The following is a 12,713-nucleotide window of genomic DNA, read 5'->3' on the forward strand; positions in this document are numbered from 1 at the left end:
GGGGTAAAATTTTCATTTAAAAGCTGCCTGGTTTAAACATACCAGCATCTTTAAAACGCTGCGTGATTCACCTGTGGGACCTGCCAGATCATTTTGTTTGACTATTTATGTTTAAATTATTAATGCAGCAGATACGGTTGATGTTTATTGCTCATACTAGGCACAGTTCTTTGGCAGTCACTTTTCTCAGCAAGAGAATCAACTAAATGAAAAAAAATTAAAAATTCATAACATTTAAGGGCTTCTTTTTTGTATAATAAGTCATAAATTGGGAGGAAGGATGGGGTTTTTTTCTCTTTCCCCAAAACATGAGATGCGGTAGTGACTAGAGCATCAACAAGGGACTATTTCTGAGTCTAGAAGTTAGAAATCATGTGATTCCTTGAGGACGTCTTGTGACCCATTTTTGAGGATTATCATAAGATAAAGGGCAATCTTTCCCGCTTTCTCTTCTTTCTCCTCCATATCGTTAATAAAACAATTATTTTTTGTCCAAAACTGATTAATCTCATTTATACTATTTAGCAATTTAAACATACCTTCCAAGTTTAAAAAAACGCCACTTATGTGAATGAAACTCTTATACACTGGAAGTTATTTAATCTGTGGGTCCTCTTAGGTGGTACATCTACTTCTGTATGTTTGATTATTAAAAGGAAAGCCACAAGGCCTCACAGACAGGACATGGAGTTCGGAATCGAATGGCTGTCGTTTCAAATCTCAGTTTTTTCATTTACCAGCCATGCTGCTGGAGCATGTCAGTTGATACTAAGTTTAAGCTCCCTATTTATAAAGTCAGGATAAAAATAATGCCCTCAAATGATGTTAATAATAAAACTTACAGATATACAGCTTACTATGTGCCAAGTCCCGTCCTACCCTTTAACATCTATTAGTTTACTTCATTCTTATAACACCAGCATGTAATAGGTATTATTTTACAAATGAAGAAACCAAGGTTCAGAGAGATGATATTTTGCCCAAAGTTTCACAGCTGGGAAATGGCAGAACTAGATCTGAACGCAGGCATTCTGGCTCCCAAATCTGTGATCTTAACCATTTAATCTAATTACCGATTCCCTTCCTCAATTGTTATTTGAAGGATTACCCAAGCGATGCTCAACTTAAAAATGGATTCTATCTCAAATTCTCTTTGAAGTTGGTTATTTGCCACTTTGAATACATTTCCCCCTAAAACTCTGCTATAAAACTGTGCATCTGTTCTAGGTCATTAAAGATAAGCAAATAAATACATAAATAAAAAGAAAATCTTTAATGGAAATAAAATATTATCATTTTTAATGATAAATAATAGAAGAGGAATACCACAGAGGGCAATAGAAATAGCACCAGGAAGATGATTTAACGTTTCTAGGCCTCAGTTGCCCTGTTTGTGAAAGACCTTATCCCTGAGATCCTAACTAGAATGCAGAATCTGAAGGGGGTGTTTCAGGTACACGAATACCGGCACTTGATCAGCTGGACTCTTATTTTTGTCTAATTTCCCTTCAAAATTTATGAATTTCCTTTCCCTTGATATATGCCTATCACTAGCACTATTCTTACAATCTTTTTGTCTTGAGAAAAGAAGGAGAGGCAATGGAAGGAGGAGAAAGAGAAACGGATAAAAAAGAAATGGTAAAATGGACGAGGTGGACCAAGAGAAATGAATTTTCTCCAGCGAGTCGAGGAACAGGACGAGATGGAGGTGGTAGTTGAAGAGGCTTGAGGGTGGGCGAGAAGTAAGAAGAAAGTGGGCAATTATGACAAATCTAAAGTCTCTGTTAAGTGTATTCATATCAACAAATTCAGCTCAATCCAACGTTATATTCGTCATCTTTGGTCTAACACCCTTGGAAATCATTCTCACACATATGCTAGCTTTCTGTCATTATAAGCGAATAACATCTTACTTTCTTTTTTTTTTTTTTTAGTATAAGCTATCTCCTCCCAGATCAGACTTTGCATTTGTCCCTCTGGAACTTGCTGAGATATGAATCTAGTTATAGGTCTGAAGACAGTAAGCAGTAATTGGGGCAAGTCTTCAGAAGAATAGACAATCTGTTGCTAGGCAGCTGCCCCAAGCAAGGTTATTCTAGAGCCTTTGAGCAAAGGGAAGCTGATTTTCTCAAACCCAGGAGGATGAGCTGCTTCCACTAGGAAGGGAGGCTCAGAGGATTCAAGATTTAAGATTTTGGGGGTTCAAGATTCTCAGCTTTGGCTCAATTGACCCAGAGGTCATCTCCCAAGTGTCCCCTTTTTCCCCAATGCCCTGACTTTCACATAAGATGTTTGGTGAGTCTGTGTCATTTTGTAATCGACACAACTAAATTCTGAGTCTGGTCTTCAATGAGTTCAGCCCTGTGGCTATAAGAAGAGAATCTTTGGGGGCTACCATAGAAAAAGTTCTTGAGTTTTCTCACTGTAATTTGAGCTGAGAGCTTAAAGCCCTGAACTTGTCATTGCCCTCTTATAAGCCCCTCAATTCACTCAGTTCATTCACCCCGCTGTCCTTGAAATTGTCATCAACTGTCATCACTATCCCTCACTTTGCTCCCATGAAGGCCAAGTTCAGCAGGCATTTGGTCCCCGAAGACACTGACTTAATAGGAACTTTATCACAATGAGCCACAATAAATTGAGAGGCTGCTGCTTGGCAGGAAATACTAACATTTCATTCCCATTAGCAGGTGCCAGCACTGCATTCAAGCCCAGGCGTAGAACCAGACCAATCCCATAACCCCATCCTGGAAGGCCTCCTGGTACAAATACTGTACAGTCGGCGTCCATGAGGAAAACAGAAATCACATTAAGTATTTCAACTGGAAAATCTAATAAGGGAATTTAGAGGGTTAAAGAACAAAAAGGCAACACTGCCAGAAAGCCGGCAGTTCAGAGGAAGGGCTACGAGGAGGAAGGGCACAGACCTTTAGGTAGGGTGGCTTCTGTGCCTAGACGCGGAAGTTCCCTGGGAACGTGGTGATGGGGCTGGTCCTGAGAAAGCTGAAAGGAGGTGGCGTCAGGTGCCATTACTGGGACAATTCAGTTCAGACAATATCTATTCCAAAGAAGAAGTCCCTTCTCCTCTACTCCTGGATTCCTTCCTCTACTATCTCCTATTGGCTGAACCTAACTGGAAACAAAGGGAAAACTTACTTTGCAGAGTGTTATCCCAGTATCACAGAGCAGATTACAGAAGCTTAGGTCTGGAGCAAGAGACTATAACTTAATCACCGCACAGTGGGTAAGGAGTGAGAAGGGAGTTTACAGTCATATGTAAGGGACATGTGTTGGCCAGGCCATTCACACGGTGTCTGTATTTACACAGCTATGGCTATGAGTTAAGATAATCAATAGGTAGCAAATTTGAGCAAATAAACAAACCGATATGGCTGTACTTCCATGGCTAAAAGTCTCAGGTCTGAATGTGTAATCGGGGCTGAAATGGAACATTCTAGGTATTGTGTTATAAAAATTACTGCTTTCGGGCTTCCCTGGTGGCGCAGTGGTTGAGAGTCCGCCTGCCGATGCAGGGGACGCGTGTTTGTACTCCGGTCCGGGAAGATGCCACGTGCCGCGGAGCGGCTGGGCCCGTGAGCCATGGCCGCTGAGCCTGTGCGTCCGGAGCCTGTGCTCCGCAACGGGACAGGCCACAACAGTGAGCGGCCCGCGTACAGCAAAAAAAAAAACAAAAAATAAAAAAAAATACTGCTTTCTTCATTTTAAAACTGTTTTGGAGACGTTGTAGGGGAACAGCAACATTGGGCTTACAGCCACTGGTACCAGACCTTCCGTTATAAAATGAAATGGAGAAAATATCTGCTGCTGTGATACACTATGAATAACTAATAGGACACTGTGAGCCTAGGAGTTCTGGACCTTCACTCTGTGGCAAAGGCACATACATGTCCCCACGTGGACTGGAGCTTCCATGTTCCAATCCACTTCATCAGTATAATCCTGGATCTTAATCTACTGTGAAGTGTACTTCACTGTAGTGAAGACCTAAACGTCATCATTAAATGAAATGTTGGATAAATAAATGTATAGATAGATGAATGATTTAATAAGTAAATATGTGATTGGTGCAGATTTCAGAGGCATCCAAACTGGGGCTTGAACGACCCGGATGGGTTGCTGACATTGATTGTATAGTTTGGCTACTTATTTTTTTTCTCGAAGAGCCAGGTTGTTGCAATTTAAAGGTCTGTTGGCATTTTCACCAAATCTTCTCAACCTATTCCTTCTTCATGGGGAAGTTAAAGCAAAGCAAACACCTGCAAGTTAACCAGGCCTTATTAGGTGCAAACTGTTGTGATGAAGTGGGATGGAATGGGAGTGGAAGGTGATTTTGAACTGTCTTATGAATTTCAACAATGAGGAACAGAATGATCCCAGATAAAAAGAGCTCAATGATCTCTATAGAGAAAGACCACCCAAGGATCTGGTACAAAAAGAAAACCCACAAGGCCTTTAGCACCCTTCCAGTGAAAAATGGGCTTGTATGGTTCGTAGGGGGAAAAAAGGAAGGTCCTGGAGGTGCCGGATAAAGAAAGAAAAGAGATAATATAGCCTTTACCTGTTATACAAGTGGGCCCAAGACAAACCTTGCGTAGCAGCCCACTGTGGGGCAGGAGCTTGTCCAGGTGAAAGGAACTGGGCAGACATGCCGCTGGCACCGCTGGCATCCTGCAGGGGCTGCTGCCTCCTTCTGTGGCAGAGCTGGGCAAAGCCTTCAACACTAACGGGCCCAGGCTGAGGCTTCGGCCCTCTGTGTGAGCCTGTCACAGCCCCTGCCGGCCGTGGCCGTGGCCGCGACGACACCACATACGTCACCGGGGCCAGAGTCTGGCTCCCAAGTGCTGTGGTCAAAAGGCCCGGTGAGTGATGTGGTCTGGGGCCGTGGGTGCTCGCTTGAGTTCCGCTTTGGTCTCGACCACAGCATCAGAGATGATTTGATGCACTGGGCTTGAACATGTTTTGAGTTACACTGTATTGCATACACATGTAAAACAAATCTGGGAACCCACAAGTGTGTGACCAATTATCTTGCTCCTCTGCAAAGTGTTTATTAAATTTTGAAAAACGAGATGATACAAAGAGGCAAACAACAGAAGCAATCACAAACCCCAAACAGTTTTCAAATCTATAAACAACTTTTGAAAAACATTCAAGTAACTTTCCAACTGTGTTGCCAGTGCAGTGCAGAAAACAGATCTTTCTTAAGATTCAGGAAATTTTCAAGAATGTTCGGAATGACCCACATATGTCTGTTTGGCTGTTCTGAGTGGTAACGGATCACGGAGAACCCTTGCTCTAGATATTCAAGACATTAAACAGCAAAGGGCGAGGCTCTGCAGCTTAGTACCTTTCAGTGATTGTAAGCCTCTTGGGATTGGGAGCTCAGAGCCCTGGACTGAGGGCTCAGTTCTGCCCTTGTCATATGAGTGATATTGAACAAGTCATATTAAGCCTTATTTCATTGTCTGCAAAAAGAAGTGCTTTCTCTATATCGGTGTTTTCGAACCATTAGTAATGACTCATTAGTGGGTTTTGAAAACAATTTTTTGGATCACGACTGACGTTTAAAAAAGAAAAAAACAGAATCAAACCAAAAAGAAAGTGACTTCCCTGGTGGCACAGTGGTTAAGAATCTGCCTGCCAATGCAGGGGACACGGGTTTGAACCCTGGTCCAGGAAGATCCCACATGCTGCAGAGCAACTAAGCCCGTGCACCACAACTACTGAGCCTGCGCTCTAGAGCCCATGAGTCACAACTACTGAACCCACACGCCACAACTACTGAAGCCTGCGCGCCTAGAACCCGTGCTCCACAACAAGAGAAGCCACCGCAATGAGAAGCCCACACACCGTAACAAAGAGTAGCCCCCGCTCGCCGCAACTAGAGAAAGCCAATGTGCAGCAATGAAGACCCAACACAGCCAAAAATAAGTAAATAAAATAGATAAATTTTAAAAAAAACCGAGAAGAAAATATCAGAGTGCATGGCAAGGCAGTAACAGTATGTCTTATTTCATGCAATTTCTGTTTCAGTATGTATGCATATTGAAATTGCTTTGCTCCTCTACAATAGGCTTATTAAATTTTAAAAATGAAACAATATAAAGAGACAAACATCAGAAGCTATCACAAACAAACCCCAGTTTTTAGCAATTTTTGAAAAATGTTCAAATAATTCCATGGCAAGTAATATTCATTTTTTTGTCCTGAGTGATACAATAAAATGCATTTCTTCTTAGAGATTTTGGTCAAAATGTTTGAAAACCACTCCTTTAAGTTTCCATCCACTCTAGTGTTCTATGATTCTAGAATATGGAAAGGGGCGTGCTCATTAAGCCCATAATGAGAATATGAAATGCAGCATCCTTTAACACTCTCTAGGCTTCCAGACACCATGTTAATTGCTTTCCATGCATCATTTCCTTGAACACTCCCAACAACCCTATGTGTTAGGTAATCATGATGCCATTTTATAAGGACTTAGGAAATTAAGCAATGTTGGAGAGGTTCAGAACATATAGTTGGCAGGAAAGTCAAGATTTGAAATTCGTAGGCTGACTTGCAAGTCCTTCTTAATTTTTCTACAATTTGCTGCCAAATGTGTGAGATTCTGAGCATCAGTTAGCAGCTCAGCCCATGATACAGATAGACGCAGGTCTCTGTCTAGATTATGAAACCGACCACGCCCCTTCTTCTTGACTAGGGAAGGTGCGATGCACACCCCAATGCCTGCTTGGCCTTGGAAGACAAGGGAGTCAGTCACTTTCTTTGCATTTCATTTTACTCATCTGGAACCCCAATTCCCCTCACTGTCTTGCAGAGTCCCCATGATATCAGAGAAGGCAAAAGCCATGGATGTGATTTCGTATGAAATGAAAATATCAAGTCTTGCCTTTTCACAAGTGTCCTCACCCTGTCTACATCTAGAAAGAGGAGTGTGACTCTACATATTGCAGAGAGAAGGAAAGCTTAGCCCACCTGGAGTGTGTAAAGGGATATGTAAAGGGTGTAAAGGGACTTTTAGCAGAAGTACTTATAAATCACACAAGAAGTCTTCCTTTCCTCCTAGTCGATACTCCCACAAATGCATGGATGCTGGCCTGGCCTTACCAGGATACAGAAGAGGCCTTTGTGTGTATCCCTGACCAGAAGAATAACAACTGTTTCCCTTCTAAAGTCATTGAGCCCCCTCAACCTGCATGAAATTTTAGCATTAGATAGTCATTCCTTTTGCTTTAAGGCATTATATCTACAGAAGTTTCTGATTAAAAATGAAACCTTTCTATGGCTCACACACAAAGTAATTAAGAGCCCAAGTCACAACTAGGTCATCCTAAAACCTAACAAAATTCCAATGATACACAAACAGTAAGTTCAACTGGGGGTCAAGGAAAAGCTTGACAGTACAGGGCACAATCTGGAGGGGCAGGCTTAGGTAGGGATCTAAGTGCAGTATAAAACTCAAGAGCATAGAGGGTCATAGAAAAGCACTGAAGACAACTCTAGGCCACCTTTCATTTTGGGAGAAGTTGCAGTACTCCAGGAGAAACACAGTCTTTTCATCTGGTGCTTTCTAGTTTCACCCATGTTAGCCATTTAACACTCACAACGTCCCTTTGAGGTAGGTATTTCCAGAGGAAGAAACAAAGAGTGAGAGAAGGGAGGTGACTTGCCCAAGGTCGGCCAGCTGTGAAATGGCAGGTCTTACAACTCCTGAGTCCTTCAAACTCACCACAACTCTCCCTAGGTGCTGGGATGCATCTTCCATGCCCACATCTGTGCTTTACGCCCTCTGGGTAAAGGTGCCTCACACCCCTTTTGATATGTGTCAGGAAACATAGAGATGGATGGAAGGAAACAGGATTCTGACTTTGATCCCTATCAGTGAAATAAATGACTGGGGATGTTTCTGTGTATGGCACAGACACACACACACAGACACACACACACACACCACACATAAAGTATCACCAAGAAGAATAACTGTTCTAGGTTCACAATTCAACCAAAAGTCATCAGTGATTAAAGATTCTGGGTTTTGCTTCGATCTCTGGTTTCGCCTTGACTTTCAGTTCTCGGCTTCTTTCTCGTTTTCTCCCCGCCCACTTTTTAGTGGCCTTTGTTCTTCGCTCCTGAGCCATCTGGTTGCAAAGTATGGAAGGAGCACAGTGCAGCAGACACATGAAAAAGCAGTACCAAAAAAAAAAAAAAAAAAATAGGAGTGAAAACAAAAGACACAAAGATCCTGAATTTTTTATTTCTCTTTTCAGAGTGAAATATCACGGCTCCTGGTTCGGATGCAAAATGGGCAAGTGCACATGGGGTCTTTGGATAGGAGATTGACATATGTAGAAAGAGGAAAGGACCGCCCCAGGCCACCCTGTGCGTCAAGGCTGGGCTCTGGCACGGCTGGGCGAGTGACATGAGTCGTCTCTAAACCTGCGACATGTATCAGAGGAGGTGTTAGAGGAACCACATAGCACACCTGCTTCTAATGGCCCCCACGCTGCTATGCTCAACCCTTTGCACCATGGAATTTATTTTTTCTGGAAGCCAAGGCTTTGAGTCTCTCCTCCCCTTTAGAAAGCTTCTGTGTCTGTGTCCATCTACCATGTGAATGCATGTAGCCACTACCTCAAATATCATAAATCCTCTCTCTCTCCCCCTTTCTGTCTGCCTGTTTATCTACAATCTGTCTATTTAAATTCTTTTTAAACAAGAAGGGAATATCTTTATGCCTGTTTGTAGGAATATTCTACATCCATCTGTTATTTACATCATTCGTTTTCCTGAGGTGTCTCCAACAAATTCTGGCTGGATGCACTGTATGTGTTATTAATAAAACAGCTGTAAAAATATTAACTGTACGGCCTAATTGTCAGCCCTGATTAGGAGCCAAGTTTATCCCCGGACGGATGCGGAGACTCAGAATTTGGGCTTCAATCCAGATCTGACCCTTGCAGCTCACTTTACATTGGATTCTTTGACCATTTAAGCCGCTCTGGCTTCTTTTTTCCCCTCCAGGGATCTGTGCACATCCGGCCACTGGCCTCCTGACTCCTTCAGCTGGCGCTGCTCCAGTTTCTGGAATGTTCATGGCCAGGGCTCCTACCCCACTCGCCCTCCCCACCCCCCCCCACCCCACTTTAGTTAAACTTAACAGCCATATGCTATATAATCACCTTTCGGGGATTTAAAAGATGAGTAGAAATATTGTCAGCATTGTTTCTCCACGCACACTGATAGGAAATCGCATTTGGAAAGTCTGCGTTGGAAAACACATCTCTATTTAAAACCCCTGGGTTAGGACACCAGAAGACCCCTAAGGGTCAGCTACAGAGTGACACTCCCTCAGTATCTACAACTAAGTCAATCTTTCAGACGAACCTTCTGGACATGGAAGATACATGAAAAGGTGATAATGCATTTTATTTTTAATAAAGTGTTCAAAAGAAATCAGATGAGGGCAGAAGCTATCAAATAAGACACTTTTGTTACTGTTCCCTTCTTAGTGCAGTCGGATTAGCTCTGACTGCCTAATACCTAAGTGAGGTCAAGGTGTTTCCTGGGAGAAAACAGCTACATAGAAAAAAATGTTTTTCTGCCGGTGCCCAGAAAGCCTTGGCAACGTCTGTGTCATCTAGACCTCAGTTGATGGGAAAACAATAGAAGACACTTAGATAAGCTGATATGATGGTTTGCACCTACATATGAAATATATAAATTATCTGCCAATGTTTCATAGAGCGAAGGATTAATGACACAGTTAAAGTGTATAGCCCCAGTAACACCTAACATAGCTATGACTTATTGTCAAAAACTTGGATAAGACTTGATATTTCATGTTATCCTTCTATCAGGGATTTTCTTTCGGACTGCAATATTTCTACTTGAGTGGAGTGCTTTGGAAATTTTACAGCAATGGCCTTTGATTTTGCTTATGTTTCCAGGAAGTTTCCAAGCTGGCTTTCTTGCCATATAAGATTACTTCTTAAATTCTCTCTCACCTCGCGGGTTCCAGACCACCCTTGCAAATGTTTCCAAAAAGACAGCATGTGCTGTGTCCCCATCTTGCCTGCAATTCTCATGACCATTAGTATTGACAATCTGGTAGAATGCTCATGGCTTGCTTGAATTGTACATTTAAAAAGAATCATTTGTAAGGGGAAACTATATTTTTGTCTCTAACAGAGGTGATGAAAATTTCAGAAAAGAAACACAAAACTTCTCATTTCCATCTCTTAAAAGAATTTGTGGCGGGATAGTAATGAAATCATCACATACACTACTGGAGAGCCAACCTCCACAGAAAGTTCAACACACGACTGTCTTTGCTTTAAAAGTACGCATTTCTAAAAGGCATGGTCAATTGTCTCCCCAAAATGTCTGCACTCTAAAATGTTTTTGTCTAACAATTGGACTCGATTCAAATGACTTTGTGAAGACAAGCTGTTTTTAGCCTTGAAAGGATTAGTAATTGCTAAATGTTTTAACGGATGCTACTTCCTTTTTTTCTCCATTGTTTATCGTAATGTTACCTGAGTTTAAATGTATGGGTGTTTCATGGCTCATATCTTATAAATATCTTATAAAACAAACTGGATGTCTTTCCAATGGAGCAAGAGGAAAATAGCCATGTCAGCCTTCATGAGAACAACACCATACTTTCTCTTACATCTGTATCTTCCCCAACTCTTAACAGACAACTGTATACCAATGGGGCTCAATATTCATTCACTAATGACTAAGTTCACAAGTTCTCTGCTTGGCATAGTAGAGAGGACTACATTTCATTCTTCTTTCACGTTTCTACATTTCATTCTCAAGTGATAAAACTTCTTTCGGCAATTATTTTGCTTAGATGTTAAACAGAATTTATTGGGTACCTTCTATGTGCCTAGCACTAAGCTACGCACCAAGATGAATTTGTAATAAGCCTAAGACACGCTTCTGCCAATAAATAATCATACAGTTTTTTTGTGGAGCCAGAACAGCCCACGTGGGAGGCATTGTATAAGCTGGTGTAGGATGGCGTAACTCGACATAGGCAGATAGGATATTCAGTATTAGGGAAGAGTGTCATGGGATTAGTTACAAGACGAAACCTTACTTGAAAGACAAAGCAGGAACTGGGCCATGAAGGAAGCAGAAAATGGAAAGAAATGTGTAGTTTAAGATTGAAAACTTGGTAGGCTCAGCATATACATTATTGAGTTTCTTGCCCTAAAGCCTTCCAGCTAAATAATATATTTTTTTAACCAGATGGAGGCTGGCTGGTGAGCTCAAAGGGTGGTGATAAGACAAGCTTTTCTTATAATCAATGTTTAGGATGTGAAATTGATTTTCTTATAATCAATGTTTTAGAGTGCAGAAAAAATAATCTGCACTCCAGTGTCTGGCACGCATTTAATAACTTACTGAATATGTTTAAGACAGACCAAACCTCATGACATCACTACTGTCCATGAAGACTCAGCATGCTGAGAAGACGAGAAGTTAATTGATGGCTTCTGGAGATGGATGGAAGAAATGGTCCTCGGGATATTTGACTACCAGACAGAAGGCTACTGAGGGAATGAGTGTATCTCGCACCATTCTGGAAATCTCAAGTGAAAGATCTTTTAAAATGACAAATTCAGGGAATATTTACTATTTAAAATATAACACCGACTTTCCATTATTTTTGCCTGGCAGAGAAGTGGAATTATTCATCTCCGAGGAGACAGCCCTTTTTGGGGGAAGATAGCCTGATGGGCCCCTTTTTATATAAACGATGCTCCCACTGTCTTAAAAGATAGGATGAAAAAAAGGGAGTTAAACTGCACTACATTAAAAATTAACTGGCATTTGGGAAATGGTCACTGATGCTTCATTGTTGGTTAGAGAGGGCTGAGCAACTTGGCAAGAAGTTGGCAAGGAGCCTGAGAAGAAAAGACAGCCAGTGTGAAAGTCAAGGTGAAATGACGGCTGATGGACTTTCAAGAATAGCGGTGATTAACATTCAATTGTCAATTGTTTCCTATTCTGTGCTGACACCACCCTTTCCTACCTTGAAAGCTTCGGTAAAGCTCTGTCACTGTAAAGATCTGCCTAGAGGTGTGTTAGAGGTATTGGGACAGAATGGAAGAAGTGGTGCAGGGCTCAGCCTGGACCAAAGCAGTGAAGAAGGAGGATGTTGGCCACTGGAGCTGAGAGAGTTAGTTTGGAGGCAGGCTACACAGAGACGGACCCAGGAGAACATAAGTCTCTCCCTGGGAATCCTCAGAGGTTATCAGGGAGAGTGTGGAGGCCTTCCACTGACACTGGATGGAGGCTTGAGCCATTTGACTTGGATAGTAAAGAAAAGGGAGCTCTCAGGCACTGACATCTGGGTTTCTTCTAGTCATCCTAAATCACCTGGCTGAAAAGAGCAAAGGTGACGCATTTATCCATCGCTCTCATCATCCATCCATTCAATAAGCACCAAGCCAGAGTTTCCTTCTTCCAGATTTTAATTTTAAGAATGAACGTATGCACAAAGCACATTAAAGAAATAGCAACCAAATATTTGAGAACCAGGATGGGTAGTACGCAGCACACGTGGTTAGAATGCAGAGGACAAAGAGACAGCTGTTGGCTGGAGTGGTTGTAAAAAGCTTCAGAGAGAAGGTTGAACTTTATATGGGCCTTGGTCAGTGACTTGAATTAGGATA

The 12,713-nt window shown here is 41.9% G+C and overlaps 1 long non-coding RNA gene across 1 annotated transcript in view; it reads right to left on the minus strand.

Moving 5' to 3' along the window:
* Positions 1–2,968: 2,968 nt before the first annotated feature.
* LOC125961328 (uncharacterized) overlaps positions 2,969–12,713 on the minus strand; it is a 31,763-nt gene continuing 22,018 nt past the window's right edge. The window contains exon 4 of the long non-coding RNA XR_007471933.1: positions 2,969–3,003. This is a non-coding gene — a long non-coding RNA (uncharacterized LOC125961328). The remainder of the gene's footprint in view (positions 3,004–12,713) is intronic.

Source organism: Orcinus orca, chromosome 15 (assembly GCF_937001465.1).
Source record: "Orcinus orca chromosome 15, mOrcOrc1.1, whole genome shotgun sequence".
NCBI lineage: Eukaryota > Metazoa > Chordata > Mammalia > Artiodactyla > Delphinidae > Orcinus > Orcinus orca.